Source organism: Canis lupus, chromosome 11 (genome assembly GCF_003254725.2).
Source record: "Canis lupus dingo isolate Sandy chromosome 11, ASM325472v2, whole genome shotgun sequence".
NCBI lineage: Eukaryota > Metazoa > Chordata > Mammalia > Carnivora > Canidae > Canis > Canis lupus.
Window position 1 is genome coordinate 58,400,124 of NC_064253.1, and position 19,598 is coordinate 58,419,721.

The 19,598-nt window shown below is 35.2% G+C and overlaps 1 long non-coding RNA gene across 2 annotated transcripts in view; it reads left to right on the forward strand.

The window, feature by feature from the left end:
• Positions 1 to 3,135: 3,135 nt before the first annotated feature.
• The window catches only part of LOC112649646 (uncharacterized), a 34,135-nt gene continuing 17,672 nt past the window's right edge, over positions 3,136 to 19,598 (forward strand). The window contains exons 1-3 of one of the 2 annotated variants that reach the window (XR_003129702.2): positions 3,136 to 3,252; positions 3,943 to 4,042; positions 7,607 to 8,015. This is a non-coding gene — a long non-coding RNA (uncharacterized LOC112649646). Of the gene's footprint in view, positions 3,253 to 3,942; positions 4,043 to 7,606; positions 8,016 to 19,598 lie in introns of those variants that run through there. The other variant, XR_003129703.1, reaches the window with a different exon arrangement.

Sequence of the window (19,598 nt, forward strand, 5' to 3'; positions counted from 1 at the left end):
AGGTAAGCAGTATTTTAAAAATTCCCTTGCGAAATATCTGACATCATATATAAGTGCTGTAAATTACATAAGATCGATTTTTCTAAAGAACAGTTATTTCCTACAAATCTTAATTTTTTTCTCTTTATCATGCAATCATTATGTGAGGTCATTAATTCACAAATGCTCTGATTTGCTAGATTGCTTGAAGCTAGACTAGAAAACTAAAGCCAGAAGCTGACCTGCTCACTTCCATGTTGGGACCGTTCGTCTTCAGTTTGACTGTAATCTCAGAGAAAGAATATTAGCCAAAGTAGATTCAATTGGGTGAAAATTTAAATATTGATCAAAACAGTGATTGTCCTTATATAAACCATTTAACTTTCATCAAAGTGATACAGAGATAGGTCAAAATATTAGATATACAGAACAATTTCAGAAAGTTCTGAAGATGCAAGTATTCATTCCTCATATATTTACCTGGTTAAATTCCCTCATTTTCTTTCATTCTCTGCTCAAATGCAATCTTGTCTTTGACATTGTTTACCCTTAAAATTGCTTTACTCATCATCATGTATTTGTTTGTTGATTCTCTCCAAATAAGAATGTATATTCCAAAAAGGCACAGACTTTGCCTATTGAGTTCACTGCTTTTCCCCATTACCTAGAATAGCACTAGGCAAATAGCAAGGCTCTACTAACATTTGTTCAATGAAAGAAGGAATGAATAAATGAATTTTAATAATATTTCCTGTTCTCAACTATCATACATAACTTCTTTTGCCAGCCTTTCCTTTTTATTTCCCTGATATTTTTGCACAGAACACATCCCATTTACTCACCAAATAGTGTTAAGTTTTTCCCAATGAACTATTATGTTTCATAGTCATATTTAGAACAGATAAAAGCCAGACTGTGTGGAATGAGTGAGATCACTTAATTGTTTTTACAATGACTTCAACCTCAAAGATAACTGTGAATGAAGGAAGGAAGACCTTGAAAACAACATTAAGGATTACAAGGGGTTCAGTATAATCTTCGAGGGGCAGCTGGGTGGCTCAGTCAGTTAAGTGTCTGCCTTCAGCGCAGGTCATGATCCCAGGATCCTGGGATCCAGTCCCGCTTTGGGCTCCCTGATCAGTGGAGCACCTGCTTCTCCCTCTCCTACTCCCCCTGCTTGTGCTCTTTCTCTTTCAAATAAATAAATAAATACAAAATCTTAAATTTATATATATTTAAGATATATAATATCTTACCATATTAAGATTAATATAATCTTGATATATAGATTATATATATTAATATATATTCTTCATTGTTTATCATTACTTCACTAGTTGCCTTCTTATAATGTGCAAAAATAACAAAAAATATATCTTGAAACACGGTGATGATAATCCTATAGATGATTAATATTATAGTATAACATTAAACTTTTTTTAATGTGGCAAGGACACTTAATGTGAGACCCATCCTCCTGAAAAAAAATTTTTTTTTTCCTCCTGAAAAATTTTAAGTGTATAATAAAGTATTATTGGGCAGCCCCGGTGGCTCAGCGGTTTAGCGCCACCTGCAGCTCAGGGCGTGATCCTGGAGACCCGGAATCCAGTCCCACGTCAGACTCCCTGCATGGAGCCTGCTTCTCCCTCTGCCTGTCTCTGCCTCTCTCTCTCTCTCCTCTCTGTGTATTCTCATGAATAAATAAATAAATAAATAATCTTTTAAAAAATTTAAATTATTATTAACTATAGACACAATATTGTAGGGCAGTTCACTAGCAATTATTAATCTTGAATGACTGAAACTTTATACCCATTTAACAGCAACTCCCCATTTCCTTCCTCATCTAAGCCCTAGCAATCACCATTCTACTTCTGATTCTAAGATACATGAACTGTTTTAGATATATCATATAAGTGGAATCATGCTATATTTGTCCTTCTGTGAGTTGTTCATTTCACTTAGCATAATTTCCTCTAGGTTCATTTATGTTGTCCCATATGGCAAGGATTTCCTGCCTTTTTAAAGCTGAATAATATTCCATTGTACGTATATACCATATTTTCTTTATCCATTCATCTGTCAGTGGAGATTTAGGTTGTTTCCTTATCCTGGCTATAATGAATAACATTGCAAGAGTGAAAATATCTCTTCAAGATCCTGACTTCAATTATTTTGTATATATATATTTCTGGGTTACATGCTAACTCTATTTTTAATTTTCTGAGAAATCTACATACGATTTTTTATAGTAGCTACACCATTTTTTTTACATTCCCACCAATAGTACAAAAGGGTTTCTTTTTTTTTTTTTTTTTACATCCTCTCTAACACTTGTTATTTTATTTCTATAATTGCCTTAACAGGTTTGAGGTGGTATTTCACTGTATTTTTTAAAAAGTTTTATTTATTAATTTGACAGAGAGAGAGAGAGAGAGAAAGCACGAACAGGCAGAGTGGCGGGCAGAGGGAGAGAGAGAAGCTGAGCAGAGAGCCTGATGTGGGGCTCAATCCCTAGACCCTGGAATCATGAACTGAGCTGAAGGCAGATGCTTAACTGAATGAGACGCCCAAGCCCCCCTCACTGTGGTTTTGATTTGTACTTTCCTGATAATTAGTGATGTGAGCACCTTTCCATGTACCTGTTGACCATTTGGATATCTTCTTTGGAAGAGTATCTGTTCAAGTCCTTTGCCCATTTAACTTTTTTTTTTCTGCTGTTGAGTTATATGAGTTCATTTTATATTTTGGATATTAATTCCTTATCAGATATATGTGCTGCAAACATAGTTTATTGTTCATGTATAGAAACACAATTGATTTTTGTATGTTGATTTTGTGTCTTATAACTTTACTGAATTATTTTATTAGTCCTTTTTATGATTTTCTACATATAAGTTCATGCCATTTGCCAACAGAAATAATTTTACTTCTTCTTTTATGATTCGGATGCCTTTTATTTCTTTTTCTTGTCCAATTGCTCTGGCTAGAACCTTCAGTACTGTGTTAAACAGAAGTTACACATGTGATTATCTTTGCCTTGTTTTGATTTTAGAGAAAAATATTTCAGTTTTTCACTATTGATTATGATGTAAGTTCTGAGTTTTCCATATGTAGTCTTTATTATGTCAGTCCATCCTGTTCTGTTTTTTTTCACACCACCAGTTGGATGCCATTTGTCCATCCCACTAAGAGATTGCTATAGGTGTCAACAAGTTTTTGGAATGGAAGGTGCTGGTGCCACCCACTGCAGTTATAGTCTTCCTGGTATGGGTAAGAGGACTAAATCATATCATAGTCAAATTGTCTGATAGCTAAAAGCAGACCCAGCAGTCAGTTAAATTAATGGATTTGCAATAGTTTGGGAGAGCCACAATAGGGCGTTTTCATTCAAGAGGAAGGCTCCAGAAGCTCTTCTAAAGATAAAGATCATTATTTTTTTTCTCCCTTGTCTTCTAGAATCTGATGTGTTCTTTCTCCAAGTGACAGAGATATTGCTCTCCCTCCACTACCAAACTATTCCATTAATTATCTACCTTTTTTTCAATCACCCCTATTTGCCCCCAATCCTTTTATTCAGAGAGGTCAAGTAGGAATGGGATAAGGGCATTTTTATAAGATGCACAGAGAATCTACAGATCCCCATTTTGGCTCACAAGAACTACTGTAGGAGGATTTAGCAAGCAGCATTCCAAACCAAGAGGTCATTTTCTTTATGATGTAGGATCACATCTATGTAACAAGAGAATCCTGATGGTAAAACAAGTTGTAAGTTTGAATTCCTGAGCCTTCGTGGCTATCTGCCCCTTGGAGATTTCCCTAATTAGACCAGCCTAGGATTGCTTCTGGAAGTAGTGGGATTGGGGAGGAGAAGTATCATACCCAGAAACAGCCAGGGTAGAATTCTGAATTTTTAAAATGGTCTACATAAAACTTACCCTTTTTACATTAATCATTACCTAGGAAGTGGCCTCGAAGAGATGATGATCCTTTTCTGGAAGTAGTCACATTCAGTGACCAAATTACCTTACTAATATGAATGAACTAGAAGGAAGTGAATGAGGTAAAGTTGGAAATTTTTTGAAGAAATGTTTGAGGTAACCATTCTGATGTTAAATAGTATCAGAGGACTGTAGATGATAAGAAACTGGGAAGGTCCATTGAATTAATTATCAGTCCATTGTTGAGTAGCTTTTTCTCACCACTGTCAGACTAAAAATGTTTGGCAAGCCAAACAAAAGGTAGCTTGTTCCCAGGGTGTGGCTATAGTCAGTTGATCAAACTGGAGTATTCCCTGCATCTTAACTGAAAAAGTGTCAATAGTGCTACCAAAGGAAAAAAAAAAAAAAAGCAAAAGACAAACAGGCAAGGAATACTTCATTCAAGTCTATTTTAATAGTAGGGAGAGGTCAGAACGTGGTTAACTTCAACTCAAGAAAAACAAATAGCAGGAGAATTTTTGAGAAATAGGCCATTTGTGTTAACTAACTGGCCTAACCCAAACAAAAAGTAAACTTTCTTTTATCTTCATGATAGTAGGTAATTTTACAACTTGGATCTAGGTGTTCACAGAAGTTAAGCTCCTACTTTCCCAAAGAGATTTGGAGATAGGGAGGTATGTTCCTTGATGGTTACATTTCAAAACGATGGTTCCTAAATCCTTGAAAAAGTCTTGTCTTTGCTGATAATACTGATGAGTCTTTTTTTTTTTTAATTGCATCTCAAAGAGGCTGAGAAATAATGCACAAACTTGTTAGTTTTATTTTTTTTAAGATTTTATTTATTTATTCATGAGAGACACAGAGAAAGAGAGAGAGGCAGAAACACAGGCAGAGGGAGGAGCAGGCTCCATTCAGGGAGCCTGACATGGGACTCCATTCCTGGTCTCCAGGATCACGCCCTGGGCCAAAGGCTGCGCTGAAGGCAGCGCTAAACCACTGAGCCACCCGGGCTGCCCACAAACTTGTTAGATTGATTGATTGATTGATTGATTGATTGATTTTAACTTGCTAGTTTTAAAGTAAAAACTGTAAGCAATGGAAAGGAGGGACTTCTGTGATTAGGCCATCTGGAATCAGTAAAGGCCTGGGTAAGAAGTTCAGGAAAGGCAGAATAAAACCTGCCTAAAATTTGGTAAAGCCATCTTAGTCAGTGTGAAGTACCACCAATAGCCCAAGAATAGGCTTGAGGTCTGATTTTGTCAGTCTTACTAGAAGAGACCAAGGACAACGGCTTATGCAATGTCCCTTTTCTCAAAGTGATATGGATCAAATTTGGGCTGGAGCCACAATTCTGGCAATGCAATTGTATCCTCTGTAGCAGAAACATAGTTCATATTTTGCGTCTAACCTATTACAGTGGATATAGCTCCATGTCTGGTATGAGGATGGATCCTGGCAGAAAAAGTGGCAATTTGAGTGGTGTGGGTTCAACGAGCAGCTTGATTTTGGTGTGTCTTGTCAGTAAATACCATTGGGCATGTACATTAGTATTCCAGACATTTCAATCAACAACCATGATTTTTTTCAATCATTCATGGCCCCAGAAGGATTGTTTTAGTCTACCAGTCCCTAGTATTCCAAGTGATGGACCAAATAGCTAAGCCATTGTCAACACTTCGAGTCAATAAAATATAAAAGGGTTCATTGATGTGACTATTGGATTGTGCTTTGAGAAAAGTCTTGAGTTATTCCCACTGAGCAAAACAAGCATGTCTATTTTCAGTTCTGAATAGCTTGCATTAGCTTGCTGAACTGCAGCAGCCTAGTAGACATCATTGGGTTTCAGCTCAGCTGAAATATCAAGGAAATAGTTCAGGCATTTAGAGGAACCTTTGTGAATTGAAAGCCCCAATGAGCCACTGTCTTTGCTTCAGTGGGTGGAGTGGGGAATAAAGTTTGCTCCAGAGGTAAAGCTGTTCCTTTTTTTTTTTTTGACAAATATTTAAATCATTTATTGTTATTAGGTTATAACATTTCAATATACACACTGCATGAAAATAGAGATGCCTTTTCATCTTCATTTTAAATTGATAGGTATTGCCAAATAAATGTCCTAAGACTGCACCAATTTATACTCCTACTAACCACCTGTGAGTTAGTATGTGTTATTTTCTTTAAAACAAAGTTAAAGTACTGTTGGGTCAGGTGGGCTATATTCTTATTTACTATTTTGACTTGACAGTTGAGTCTTCTTAGTCATTTAGTCCCTGTTGACCCACTTCAAAAATGAAATATCAGGCCAGGAGTCACAGGTTTCCACGGATCAGATATATAGATTCAACTTGAAGCCAGTAGTAAACTAATAGCTGTTTTTGAAAAGAGGTTGACTTGATAGCTGTGTCTGGGAGGCAACAAATTAAAAATCCCAAGGGACACCTCTAAGTGGAAGCTGCCTCCCTTTGCCAGAGGCTCCAATCAGATATATATCATCACTCTCAGAGGCTCGTGGTTAAAGGGGGGCATTAGGATCGTTGGGTCTCAAAGGTAGACATCATATCATAGCCTACTAGACAGATTCTATTGCAGCCCACTCATTTGTGCTTCACTCAAAGGATGCTGCTTTGAGTGTTAGCTGAAACAAAGAACCAGAATAGATAGAATGCCCAAGTGAGGCATATGATGTCTCCAACACCAAGAATTCAATATAATATTGGATTTACTTTTAAGTGGTTGTGGCTGAATAGCAGTGTTTACTGGACCATAAGAAGTACGAGTGTTGCGTATGTACTCAAATGACTCCAAGAAACTTTTTTTTGGCTAATTGCCTTTGTGTGTGTGTGTGTGTGTGTGTGTGCGTGTGTGTGTGCGTGTGTGTGGAGATTTATAGGCCATCCATTAGTAGATGTTTGGTAACACTGTTGTCACAGTTGTTGAGATTCATGCTTTTGACTTGTCAATCAAAAGGATATCATCAATGTAAGCTTTGAACTTCTAAATGTAGAGGAACTTCCACAAAATTTTTACCTATCCACTGGTGGCAAAGGCCAGGGAATTTGTTACAATAACATTTCTCTATTTTTAGCTTTTTCTCTTGGGGAGAATTCCTTCTGACACTTGCATAGGAAAGCACAAGCACAGAACACATTAGTTCCTTGGATACATTTGGGTGAGGAAGAATCAACCTAAATGGCTTCCTCTATCAGATTATTTTATTTTATTTTATTTTTTATGAGATTATTTTAATTTCTCTTTTCCACTGTAAACTTCTCTCGAAGCACATATTTGAAATTGGGCAATTCCTCCTGCCATCATTAAGATGGTGACTAGATGACACTATTTAACTAACAGATCCATAAAACTTTGAGTCTTTACCGTCTCTGAAGTCACACAACATAGTTGAAAGAGCGCACTTGGCCATTGGCTATCCCTGGAGACAGGATGTCCACTGCCCTAATCCTATAAATTTTTTTCCTTAGAGCAGTTGAGGTCAGGGTAGAGTGTAAGGGAAACATAGTGGAAAATGGGGATCAAGGTACAAAAAAGAAGAGTGACTCAGCATATGAAATGCACTTTTACCTTTAATTCCAGAAACCACTCATCCAGAAATTAGACTTCTCAGGCTGCTAGTCTATACAAAGTTTTGTATTGAATGATAAGATCCTTATTGCTGGCTCCATTTATTTCAGATTACTGGACTCCTTGGCCCTGCAACCATAATTACATTGTCTTTGTCTTTACCCATGATGCTTGCAACCTCATGTCCTACTAACAGCCCTTCCTCTGCCTATGAAGAAGAGAGTGGGTGGCAATAAAAGACACAATTTTGGCAGCTTGTTTCTATCCTACCTTTCACTGTCCAGTTTCTAAAGTTCACGAACTGGTATAAGAGTAAGAAACTTTTATTCCCAATGCCCAAACCTTGCCCATCTCTTGGTTGACTATATACTAGATGACATAAAGTCTTCTCTTATCCCCTAACACAGTCATGGAATCCTTGTCTTCCCTCTTCCAAAAAGCCACATTTTTCAGTATCCTATCCTCACTCCCATAACTGTTAGGAATTGTAAAGCATCTGAGATTTTATGTTGCTCCCAAGCCAGCAAGTTCAACCTACTAGTTTCATGAGTTCTGAGAGAAGAAATAAAACTACTGAGTCAGATATGAAGGATGCACGGAGGTGACGCAGATGAGCACAGACAGATGCCTGTACAAATTGTGGGTTATATTACATAAGAGAAGCCCTGAACTTTGTGGACCTGAATCTATTGTATTGAATAATAAGCATGCCTTTCTTTACTCTGGAAGAACATGCTATTTATGTTTTTCAAGGCTGTTTACTGTACAAACATCCTAGGAAAGATAGTCTGGAACAGAGGGCAGTTAATACCTCTGCTAGCAAGATAAGCAAAACCGTGAGGGCCCATTGAGGATGGTTTCCTAACAATACTGTAGTGATTTTAACAAATATGAGATTTTGAAATGATCTTAAAGATGGGGAACTGTAAATTTCAATAATCTGCCTCCTTTCAGTCCTAATTTCCAGACTGTAAAGTGTATGATAAGTTTTCCATAATAAATATATAATTCCCCTTGGTTCACTCATTATAGCCATTATTTTTATATTCTTAGAAATCTGTTAAACAATGTCAAGATGTTTTATCATCTTTCATATTTAATTAAGTAGTGTTTTATTCGTATTGTACTGTTGGCTATTAGCATTTATCCTGGTACTACAGGTGTATTTTCTTTTATAAATTGGACAATGCTACATAACTCCCCACATGAGTTCCATAAATATTTATTCTTTTGTTAGGCTTGTTATTTTTTAATCTTCATTGCAGTGACCATTGTTCCTGTATGAGTCTTTAACCCTCTGATCTGATTTGTTTCCACCTTCATTAATTTATAGCTTGAGGTTAGTGCAATTGCAACATTTAAGGGAATGGTTATTTGTATTTGTGGCTACATTTTTAGCGTATTGTCTACACTGCCTATGATTACTTTATAAAAGCCTTAAGGATAGTAAAAATATTTGATAATGTCAATTATTGTGGCCTCCGATTATTTTTCAAAGATGGTGATATAAGTATTCCTTTAGGAAGGCAGTCACTTTGATAGTTTTTCCAGGCATAGAGATAGATTCTTAGTGACATCTCAGTTTGGTACAATGCCATGCTGTGGCAATCTGGATGGGTAGAGTAAGAACTTCAATAGGTAATTATGAAATAGATCATAGAAAAGAACAAATCTAAAAGATTCTCTTGAGGAGCAAATCAGAAAGCACTTTAGAATGGGAAAAAAAAAAAACTTCTGTCCCTTGTCAGTATTTTTCCAATGAGAAATTTATTATATTAAAAGTCTGGATCCTCGACCATCACAGCATTTTACTACAAATACCACAAAACACCTTGGAAGTTCCCTTTTATAGAAGGCAGATGGTTCTTTTTCTCTCTCATTGACAAAAAGTCTATACCCTTGTGTCAAATATAGCAGTAAAGGTAAGAAAATAAGCTCTCATCATCCCACTGCTCTGCATTAAAATCTCTATATTTTGGTTCTTGGAAATTCTTTAGACTCACTCATATTATTTAATAATATTCCTGCTTTCTTGATGTTGATGTGCTATTTATTTATTTATCTATTTATTTATTAACATTTCAATGAGAAGTTGGAGAAGCTAATCAGGGGTTGTTAATTTTCCAAAATACTAATTCTCAACCATAATCCTGTATTTTAAAGTAAATTAAAATGAATTTTGTTTTATCATTTTAAAAGTTTCTTAGTAGCCTTTGAGAATGCCTTTTCCTGATACAACAAAAAAGAGGGTTAGATATCATTGCACTGGGATATGATATCATAAACATCTGCCATCGGCAAGCACATTTAAGTTTCCAAATGAATGCAGGTTTCCATGGAAACAGCCTTAAAGTATATAGACTAGATATATCCAACGTACATCAAACCTAGCCCCTAATTTCAATGTTGATTTCTGCTGGGGCAGAGGCATACCCAGCACGGGGATTTGTTCAAGGTCACTCTTCCTTAAGAATGGGAAATGGGATTTTAAATTTTAGTCCCTTGTCCTCCCGCCTGCTGTTCTGCCTGCAGAGTCACACTGTCTTCCAGCTGTTCTTCTGTTAGCGTGTCCCTCAAGAACAGTTAGTAGGTCCCCAAGGTTCTTTGTTGTATATACAGAACAATTAAAGAAGAATCTCTCCATCTATGGAAGAAAATGAACTCTGACTCCCTAGAGAAAACCATGTTGATGCCAGATTCTCAGTCATACATTTACACTGAAGAATGCCTCAACCACAGACTGCTCTGGTGGCATTTGCTACTGAATGGAATTTGTACATACTGTGTACCATTCATCGCCAGATTCAGACCACAAGGCCTGGTTTGAATTACAATCTGCCACTCAAATCTGTGTGCCTCTAAACAAATCTCTTATTTCTGGAGACTCGGTTTCATTCTTCTGTAAAATGTAGTGAGAACAACCTGGCATTATTCACCTGCGTTATAAAATATACTTCGAGTCTCTGGGGCTTCTGTTCTGAAAAAGATGAGGTCACTGGTTATGGATTATTTTTTATGATTACTATTGCTTTTTTCCAAGAGATATTCCTGATAGCTTTTGAAGCAATTAGTTTGCTTTCAGAGACAAGGAATTAAAAAATTAAAAAAAGAACCCAAATCAAAGTGCCTTAAAATTCTTTAAATTTATGTCACAAAACAAGAGTTCCAAGAGAGCAGCCATAAAAAAGGTTAATTTCATACCTGAATGAAGTTGTCAAAATCCCAGTTTGTTTATACTTTTGCCCTCTTCCATCCTTTTCATTTCTATAAACACAGGCTGGCTTCAGCAGTTCCAGTGTCATATCTACACCTAGAAATATCCTGTTTGTTTGTTTTGGGATTGAGAAAACCTTTCCCAAATGCCTCCTACTGATTGGCCCTTATGTAACATTTACAGGATTGAAAGGACCTTGTACTTGTATTTTAGGACCTTGTACCTAAAATAATAATTGACAAAGGAAAGAACTACAAAATATTATATGGTATATATCTGGCATATATCTGCTGGCCTCATCTATACCTCTTCCTTCCCTCTATGCTGCCATATGACCAGCTGTTGGTAGAGCACATACATAAAGAAGAAGGTAAATACCTAAACAAATAAGAGTTCTATTAGGAAGAAGAATGAGGGAGTCAAATAGTGGCATATAATCAAGAATGTCTGCTGTAGCTAAAATAAGAAAATCATCCTTCTGATGCAGTTAACTAAAATAGGAGGTAAGCTTGGAGGTGAGGTTTCCATAAAGAAGCTTAGCATTTTTTTTATCAATATAAAAATAAAGTCAGAGTTGATGACTTTTCCCTATTCCTTCTATGAAGTACAATAAAAATTTTGTATTATATACAAACCAACGTAAGGAGACCCCTAAAGCTGGGGAGAAAAAAAAAAAAAAAACAGATCAGCTCGTAAACATACTGCTTGAGAAATGACATGGAGGTAAGGTGTGTGTGTGTGTGTGTGTGTGTGTGTGTGTGTGTGTGTGTTTAACTTCATATTCTACAAACATAGACCTGAAGAAGCCTGGGAACCCAGAAATGCCAATGGGTCAAACTGAGGACGAGTGGGGGAAAGCCTGCTCTCTTTAGCTAAAGGAACAGAAAAAGAGGCAGGCTAGCAGGACAGAACGGTTTCGGATAATAACCACTTTCTATTAGCCAAATGCCACAAATAAAGCTGTGGTCTCGTCCCCACTCACAGCAGTATAATGGCTGACTGGGGAGATCAACATTCTACCCTTGTGAAGTCTGTAATAAGGTACTTCTGTATCTCCTAGGGTGGTATCAGAAAGTACCAAGTTGGGAGCTGGGGCTTCTATACCTCCTGGCGGGTAAGGAGATCATTCCCACCCTGGGTGTCAGTGGAGACCCAGGACTTCCACCCTTATTGGACAGTATCAAAGTACCTCTCCCCATTTCTACTGTGGTATTGTCAGGTGGAGACTCAGGAATTTTACGATTGCCAGGAAATAACAAGGCAAACCCACCATGCCATTAATGGATATCACACTGGGAGCTAGAATTCCCATCTTCACCTAGAATAAATGAGGAGGACAAATGGGGAAGCTAGACCTTTACCTGCACTTGACAGTAATGAGGCAGGAAGGTGTCAGAAAAAGCCAAGTAAAAAGAAGTTTAAATAAGATCCACACCAAAAAAATGAACCTAGAACTAAATGTTATATCTTCTACAAAAATTAACACAAAAAGGATCACAGACTTAAGTTTAAAACATAAAACTGTAATACTTTTAGAAAAACAAATTAAGAAAAGAAACAGTTTTTTTTTATTCTAGGACTAGGTAAAGTGCTCTTAGACCTGACATCCAAAGTATGATCATTAAAAGGGAAAACTTGATTAATAGAACTCTATTAAAAACTTTTGCTTTATGAAATACCCTGTAAAAGATGAAAAGTGATAAACAATTCTCAAGAATCATAAATTTGACAATGAACTAGTATCTGAAGTATATAAAGAACTCTCAAAACTCAACACTAAAACCCCCAAACAATCCAAAACAATCCATTTAGGACATGGTCAAAAGACATGAAATATTTCAATGAGGAAGATACACAGGTGGAAAATCAGCATATAAAAAATATGTGTCACCATTAGCCACCAGGGAAATGCAAATTAAAACCATAATGATATATCACCACATATCTAGAAGAATGGTTAAAGTTAAAAAAAAAATGGTGACAACACTAAATGCTGGCTAGGATATGAAGACAATAGATCACTCATACAAAACAATGTCCGGTCAAAACCAGTGCATAAATGTTTGTAGCAGCTTGCTTGCTTGCTTGCCTTCCTTCCTTCCTTCTTTTCTTCCTTCCTTGTTTTCAGAATAGCCCCAAATTAAAAGCAACATAGATGCTCTTAAACAGGTAAATGGTTAATCAAGCTATGGTACATCAACACCATGGAATACTACTCTCCAATAAAAAGGAATGCACTGTTGGTACATGTTACAACTGGGATGAATCTCCAGATAACTATGACAATTTTAGACAGCCAACCCAAAAAGATTACATAATGTAAGATTTTATTTATATAGCCATCTTGAAGTGACAAAATTATAGAGTTGGAGTATAATTTAGTGATTGTTAGAGGTGAAGGATGGTGTAAGGCTGGAGGGAAGTGGATGTAACTACAAAAGAAACATAAGGTGTACTTGTAACATGCAAATGTTGTGTTCTTGATTGTATTAATGCCAGTTTCCTGGTTCTGATATTGTACTATAGTGCAAAATGTTATAATTGGGAGAAACCAGGTAAGGGAGATATGAGATCTCTTTAAATTATTCCTTATAATAGTATATGAATTTATAATATTCTCAAATTAAAAAAAAAGATTAAGAGCTATTTAGTATATTTTAACTCTCATTGAAAAAATTAATTAGTGGTATGGTAACAAGTTTCTTTAAATGGCTGATTTTTCTAAGAAGTTAGAGGATTAAGAATGAAAGATATAAACACTGGATTCAAAAATTAGTACTTACATAGTTATGGAGACTAGATGATGTGATCAGAATGATGGATAAAGGAACTTATTTTAGAAGCATCTCAAACTACTGAAGTGCATTAAAAGGTCTTGTTGAAGTAGCTAATGAAATGGAATTAGTAGAACTATAGTGCATTAGGGTCTAAAATTGGGATCAGTAATCTGTGAGATTAAAAGAAGACAAAATCAATTTAAGAAATATTATAAGGCAAGGTATTATATATTCAGCAATGGATTCTAGCTAACAACATAATGCAGTCTCTTTCTAATTCTGTTTAGATTGTGTGAAATGCAAAACTAGGATAAAAGTTAAGACTAACTACAAATGCATATTAATGTATCTAGATCAAATCTCTTAATGATAAAGGGTAAATTAAGTTGAATTTGTAAAACCTAATTAATGAACCACACAACTACCACTCATTAAGAACTCAAACACTATAGGAGTCAACTTCTCAAATATAGCCTGATGAGGAAAAAAAAACTTATCAAGCCATTGAGCTATTGATCTATAGTCCTATTAATATATTGCCTATAATCTGTTTATGTAAAGGTATTCATGTCTAAGAGACTTAAGGTTTATCTCAATAAGATCTGTCTATCTATCCAACCTTCTAAGTTGTGGATGCTTATGAGTGATGTATTTATCTCCCCACCTTTTCTGGGTAAGTATCTTCTTGGATAACATGCAGAAATCTTCACTAATGGAGAGGAGTTTGTATGTGTGTGTATGTATATGTGTGTGTGTCTGTATGTACACTAAATGGGGGAAGCTGGCAGTGACACACAAAAAAGAACAAAATATTGGGAGTAGACAAAAAAGGAGCCATGTTAATAACATGTTTTTCTTGGCTATAACTGGTGCTTCATTTAAGAATGAGTGAGAAACTTTTTCCTTTTTTATATCAGAGCTGCACTAAATAAATGTAGAACTAGACATGATTAAACATGTTTCGTTACCTTTGACTTGAAAACAAAGAGGGGTATCCATTATTATATCTGGTGAAAAGTGAATTGAACTAGGAGAAGCCTATAAACCTCCACTGTCAAACATGGAGTCTGGTTAGAAATGTCCTCATTTAATATAGCAGCAAGCAAAATGAGTTAGAGCCTAAGTCAGGATGGTCAGGAGAACTACAGAATAACAGGAAGGGATATCACATTGAAGACTCAACATAAAGGAAGAAATATCTCAAAAAATAAGGTCCTACAAGTTCTAGAATTTTTTAAAAAAGGAATTGGTGCTTTAAATAAGTGAGGAAATCTAATGGGACTCTCTAGGGTAAAAGCAGGGATTTACAGGAATGCAATAGATTGAACTGAATAGACAACAGAATATTGTGTAAAGTGAGATGAATACAACAAAAATGAAATAAAACTAAATTAGCAAAGTACAAGCATGGAATTAAATTCATATGAGATATAATAAATAGTAGAATAAGTATTGCAGAACACTGAATCAGTGACCTAGAGTACAAGCTAGAAAAGTCCCCTTAGAGGAAAAGACAAAATGATATGAATTCTAAGATAGAAGATAACAATTAGAAGAGAAATCTGAAAGATGAATTTATGTAATTGATGTATATGAAGAACTATAGAAATAATTTTAATAGAAATAACAAACATAAAAACTCTAGGAAATAAAAAAATAGGAAATTTGTATCAGGTATACAAATTTAAATGGCTAATAGATTCAAGAGCAATATGTGTGGGAAAAAAAGTTGTTAAATAATATATTTTAAAATATGTTCAGTAAAAATGTACAAATTAAATTTAAGTCAAGGACCAGGAGGAAGGATGAAAGGATGGATTGTTATGTAATAATAATGGAGGTAAATTTAAAATAAATGAGAATTTAAAAAAAATAAGAAAAATAAATGAGAATTAAAAGATAACTTTCAAAAAAATGAGCAGAATATTTCCTTCAGGAAAGAGTGGACATAGTTAAGGAAAACAGGAAAGATGGTAGCTTATAATGGCAGCTCTGTAGCAGGCCTAAAGAATAACCAGTTTGGATTGCAGCAAAGGATGAAAGGTTATTTCAGAGAAGTCATTGAGAATGAACTAACTTCACACAGAAACTGCTAAAAATGAGAGACAGGAATAAAACATGAGCTTTTACAAAAACATTTAATTTTTTATTCGACTAGAGGCAATGATAGAAAAGAAATTAGGAAATAGAGAAAGATGTGTGAAAAGTGATGGTACAAATTGAGGCAAATTATATAGTAGCATGGTTTTAAGCTATTAAAATCATAACTTTGATATTAAAATGCTTCTGCTTCTAGAATATCCAGAGAGAAGAAAATATCATCCTAGGACAATGCTTGGCTGGATAGTATGGTTGTTATACCTACATAGGTATAGTAATATAGCCATTGCTTGTTGGTTTCATGGAGGCATGAAAGATATTACTGTGATTGTAAAGTACAAGATACGAGAAAATATGTGTAGGTCAACATCCTTGGTACATTTGTAAAAGTAAGATTGTAGCTCTCAGAAGATAATAGATAAGAAGGAAGTGAGGAATGAAAGAAAGCTTGAGACTGCTAAGCTTTGATAGAAAAATAGAGGTAGAAAGCCTATGATTTTTATGAACAAAAGTCACCAATCAATGGAGGAAGCAAAAAAAATGAAATAATAATCAATCCTTAAGATGAGAAAGGAGGAAAAAAGGGAAAATACAAATGACCTAAAATGTCACCCAGCAAAGGGGGGCAAGAGTAGTTATGAATGAATTTGATGAATAAAACGCAGAGAAACGATGAGTTTATGTAGAGTTAGAATGGCAACAATCAAGATTCAAAAGGCATAAAAAGTTGACTGGTGATTCCTCGGGGCGCGCAGATTATGTAGAGAAATGGAGCAGTTTTAAGTCATTAGCTTTGTAGAATTACATAATTTGTTACCACTTTTATGGATTACTTTAATAAAAGATTATTTTAAAAGGTCTGAATCAAAAACGCCAAAAATAGAAATGACATGGAAGCAATAAATTGGAAAATAAGTTTTAATGAGAAAAAGAAGGTATTGGGGAAAAAAAAGTCTTTTTATTCTTAACGTGAAAAAAATTATTCTTACTAACCAGTATGAAAACCAGTAAGGGTATGGCCAAGTAATTTTGAATATTATAGGAATTACATATAAATGCGGATTTGCTCAACCTCACAAATAATCACATAGAAATTGTGATAAATAAAATTCTTTTTATTCTAACATATTAACACAGATGAAAATTAACAGTTAAAAACCAGTTTTTTCAGACAGTGGGAAAGGAAAACCTTCAAATGGGAATTTAAGTTGGTAAAAAAACTTCTAGAGGTCAATATAGAATACACACTAAAGACCTCAACCTGTGCACACCCACAGATATGGTATTGAACTTCTCTCAGTTGGTCCTTATGATATAATTATGCACACAAAAAGATGTTTTTTTATATACAAGATTTATTCTGGTTTTATAGATCCTATCATAAATTTAGCAACTATATAAATATATTCCAATTTAGTAAATAAATTATAGTTCACTCATAAAATGGAAAGTAGTCATTAAGAAGTGCAGGGTTGGAATTATTTACATATATAAAACATGTTCATAATTTTTTGTTAAGTGCAAAAGCAGGCCATAAAATTATGTGCTCCTTATATTCCTTAAATTTATTTTTGCTTGCATTTTTGGGGGAGGGGGTATATAGATAGAATAAATTATAAAGTAAATACGTCAAAATGGCTATATTTGGAAGTTGGAAATATGCTACTTTTTCCTTTCAAATTTTCTAAAGTGAACAAAAAACAAATACACACTAGACAAAATTGAGAAACATCAAATGAAATTTTCTGATGAAATCCACTGAAGAACTTATTTTTATATCGAGAAGAGCAAAAACAACCTCAGATAAGGAAATCTTGGTGTTGCTGATAGTTGCCTTGGTAACAAAATGAAAACACATTTACCTTTCTCAGAGAGTAGAGAAATTAATATGCTCATACCTAGGGGGAATATATATCAATCATGAACCAAACTATGGTCCTCTCTGTCAATAAATTACTTGGGAAGATGTGAGACTTAATGACAAGTACTTCCATTCTTTTTCTATAAAAAATATCACTGTTAAGCATTTGATTCAAATGTATAGAGATGGGTTCATAAATGTCGTGGATCTTATTTCCATCCCCAGAAGGCCTGTATATGCTCAGTAACTTTTTTCAAAATCCATTTGCTACCCATAGATTAGAAATATCTTTCCTTCCATCTGCAAAGACTACTTATACTGAAATGGAAGCCATAGTCACCTTCTGAGTAGTAAAAGACATACTCTTTTGTGTTTGACATAAAACTTTTCATTCTACTTTAAAAGGGTGAACAGATTATATACAGATTTGTGAGAAAAGAAAAGTAACCAGGTACACAAGGAGAACTTGGTAATTCCTGGAGCAAGATGTGTAAGATAGCAATGTATTATATTTCGTTGAAATAGCCTAGGTAAAACTCAACTCTATATAATCCCCAAATCTCAGTGACTTAATTCAATATTATTGTTTTTTAATGCAGTCAACATATCTGGGGATGAGGGTGAGGGGGGATACAGTTGTCAGATAAAATAAAAAATATATATTATATATACACAACTTGTGTGTGTCTGTGTATTATATATATATATATATATATATATATATATATATAGAGAGAGAGAGAGAGAGAGAGAGAGAGAGAAATGTATTATGAAGAAGTGGAATTGGCTCACACAGTTATGGAGGCTGAAAAGTCCTAAAAATATTCTAGAGCTGATAGAATAGTTCAAATTTATTTTCAAAGACCTGAGAACTAAGAAAACCTGTAGTGTAAGTTCTGTTCTGAGTCGTCTGAAGACAGGAAAAGACTAATGTTTCAGCAAGTTGTAAAACTATCTCCTGTCACGAAGATATGAGAAAGTTTAATTTTCCTTTGAGTAAAACCAGTTAGCAGACACAGATGGCCTAAGATCCTCCAACTCCAGCTCCTAGAAATTCTGAGCTCCTTTGTTTCGGTAGAATTGAGTTGAGGCTGAGCTCTGACCCTTCTCTTCTCTTGCACGAGCCTTTGATAAAGTCCTCCTGTCTTATTTAACTTGTCCAGTGCAGTTTTTATTTTGACAGACTCCTTTAGATTAGTGGGGCCTTGTGACTTGCTTGGCCAATTCAAAGTAAGCAGAATTGATGTGTGCCTCTTCTGGGTGAAAATTTTAGGAGATTTTTCACTCTCTACCTCTGGGACAGGGAGATTGTTCTTGTTGATGACTACTCCATCAGCCTGGGTCACAACAATGAGGATGATGTACAACAGAATTCTGAGGTGGCCTGAATGGACATGTGATTTAAGTGAGACAAATTTTATGTTAAGCCACTGAGATTTTGGAGTTATGATACCATAGTATGTATCCTAGCATATCTGAATTGATACAGGTTTGGATAACCCTGAAATGGGGAGTGTGAAATTCCAAACTTGAGCCATATGGATTCCATATGGATTCCATCAGAGTAATTGACCAGTAACTGCTTTAAATGTGCCACACCTGATTTGTTTGAATCATCTATTCAATGCTGAACAGTTGTTTTCATAAAAGAAACATCCCTTATGACATTCTTTTATAGGCAAGTTTCCTTGAGGAGTTTGAGCAGAAAGCAAAAAAAGAACCAAACCCACCATCGGGACCCATATTCAAAGCTATTTAACACCACCAAAGGAATCAGCAGTTTAAAGGGGGTAGCCTTTAGTGAAGAGGAAATAACCTCTGTTCAGCAGTTTTAAGTCACTCTCCAGTGTAATGCTCTTCTACTTTCTCTGAACTTTCAGTAAGGTCTTGTTAAATGTGTCAAGTACATTCAGATCTGTGGAAGGAAATTGAGAGAAAATTCTGCATTTGTGACAAGTGGTATCATAATGGTAGAAGTAACCTGGAAGAGTTATTGATAGTTTTAGGACTGTGGGGAAAACTGGGAATAGTCTAAGCAGTGATCTCTGGACCAAGCAGGGTGGCACACTGAGTCAGGTGACACTAGGTTATAAATCACCGTACAGGTTTACATGTCAATTTATGCGAAACAACAAATTCTCTCCCTTCTC